Source organism: Octopus bimaculoides, chromosome 3 (assembly GCF_001194135.2).
Source record: "Octopus bimaculoides isolate UCB-OBI-ISO-001 chromosome 3, ASM119413v2, whole genome shotgun sequence".
NCBI lineage: Eukaryota > Metazoa > Mollusca > Cephalopoda > Octopoda > Octopodidae > Octopus > Octopus bimaculoides.
Window position 1 is genome coordinate 141,700,468 of NC_068983.1, and position 2,778 is coordinate 141,703,245.

Sequence of the window (2,778 nt, forward strand, 5' to 3'; positions counted from 1 at the left end):
TTTGCCATGTCCATAAACAAATCACAGGGTCAAACACTGTCTGTAGCTGGTCTTCTCTTGGAAGAGCCCTGCTTCTCACATGGACAACTGTATGTTGGCTGCTCAAGAGTGGGCAGCAAAAAAAAACTATTTGTATATGCTCCACAAGGGAAAACAAAGAACATTGTTTACAACGAGGTGTTATAATCACAACAGCAAGAAAGTATGTACATGATCACCTTCTTTTACGAAACTTCATTGACTTTCATATATTTATATTGATATACATATATATATACGTGTGTTTGGGTGCGTGTGTGTATATACATCTCTATATATAAAGATGATGCGTAGTCTAGACGGCGTTTTTAGATTTCATTATTCTCTTTAACCCGGGCAACGCCGGGTATTTCTGCTAGTATAGCAATATTAGTGAAATGGAATTAAGATGAACGATTGAAAATTACAATTGTAATGTAAAACAAGTTTCTCACTCCATTCTCCTTGTTTATAAGTGTAGTTTCGGCACGTTTAAAGTCCGAAGACTTTAAATTCCATGGCACTACTTTTTGGGTTGCCCCAATGATACAGGGAAAATCACTGAAGTGATGGACACACAATGACCAAAACTGAAGGTCAAGTGAGATGCAAAAATTTCGAACAGAAGCAATACAGTAACAGAATAGATAGATAGATAGATAGATAGATAGATAGATAGATAGATAGATAGATAGATAGATAGATAGATAGATTAAGAAACGGAGTTCAAAGATTTGAATAACATCTGCGTTTAACTACATTTCTTAATTTATCTATGTCTTACAAAAACATTTCACTAAACCTTGGAACTACTTTTGCTACCCTGCTAACTATTTATTTATTTTTTCCGTGTTACTTGTACACATTGAAAAAATACACATACATACGTACATATATAACAGTGGCGACTCTGGCACTCGGGCTGTTTGGGTGTAGCCCGAGTATAAATTTAGTAAAGTGAACGTGTATTTGCAAGCTGATTTAATTTCTGCCAACACTGACTTCAATAACGTGGGCTCCTTTTATTGAGCCTGGTCGCAGTTCATTTATTTTTGTTCAGCGTCTGGCGGTCGTCTTAGAAATGCTCTGTATTAAAAAAATATCATCCGTAGCAGACGTTCTCTCGACATCGTTCACACGCGCCTGACTCGAGCTCAGAAATTATAGCCCGAGTTGTTATCTATAATCGTAAAAATTAAAAGTAATTCAAATTCAGTATTTTCTTGAAACAATAAATTTCTATAGAGATCAGGATTTAAATTCCAATCTATGAAAAGTTTCCGTTCTACAATATTCTTAAAGGAACTAAAAATTATCCGGCAACTCGGGCTAATACACACGAGGCTGGTAGGTGTAAAAGACGAACTGGCAACCCTTGTCAAGAGTACAGGCGACAGTCAGATCGCTGATGTTTGCTGTACACTCTGCTATCGTTATTTGATTGCAGTTATTTTGTGTGTAAAGATCAGTTGTGTTTTGAAGGCTTGCTTTATTTTTACTCTTAACTTAGAAATGGAGAAAGACATAGATATTTAAAAAAGCCATTTGGGGCAAGAAATATTGCAGAAAAACGTTAAATTCTTCGAGCAGGCATGTGTCTTATGCGAAATCTGTGATGAGCCCGAGTGACGCTGATGACCTGGAGTCGCCTCTGATATATATATATATATATATATATATATATATAGAAGCAACTCAATGCTAATCCCTGTATATTTATGATGATAAATGGTTTTACCGATAAAGGTTTTTTTCATACTGAACTACTTGGCAAAATTGTTAATTATTAATTCTATTATTAATTGACGATTCTCTGCCCTTATTCTTGTATATATATATATATATATATATATATATATATTGTTATACTTCGGGTTGGTCATAGTTTGCCACTTAAACACACGCACTATATGTCTAGTCTTTATTATTATTATTTTTGTTTCTTTGTCAAAGCTCTTTCGTTACACATCCTGTAACCTTTTCAACGACTATCCCACGTTTTGCTTAGTCCGTTATGTCTTTCTTTCTGTGGTATATATCCTTTTCTGAGCATGCGTACGTCTATGTGTTAAATATATGTTTTGTGTGCGTGTAGATGAGTTTGGTTACTACACTGTTTGCACCACTGTTTGTCTTATTTAGTTATTTTATTTATTCGCTTATTTACTTGTTTGTTTGTTTGATTGTTGTTTTTCTTTTCAATTCCACCTTTAGTGTGTATGTGTGTCTTGTGTGTGTGTGTGTGTGTGTGTGTGTGTGTGTGTGTGTGTGTGTTTATGTATTACACTGTTTCTTTATTTATATATATGAGAAGATACACTTACACCTCTCTCTCTTTCTTTCTCTCTCTATTTACACACATACACACACAAACACACACACTAACATATATACGCATATACATATATTTACGCATACATATATACTATGGGCCGACGGAGCCTAAGAGTAGCCATTAGAGATATCTCCAAAATCATGCTCAGATCACACTTTACTATCTTAAAAACGGATTGAAACATCAGATACTAAACTGCAGAGTAAACAAAATATAGATCATGGCGGAAGAGCCCTTGGCCACAGATCTGGAGCTAAATAATAAACAAAGGGACAAATAGAAAGATTGATTGTAGACTTGGTTTGCTAAATGCTTGCTCTCTATGTTCACATGTTTAAAAATAAACATGCATATACATACATGCATACATAGTTACATATATATATATATATATATATATATATATATATATATATATATATATA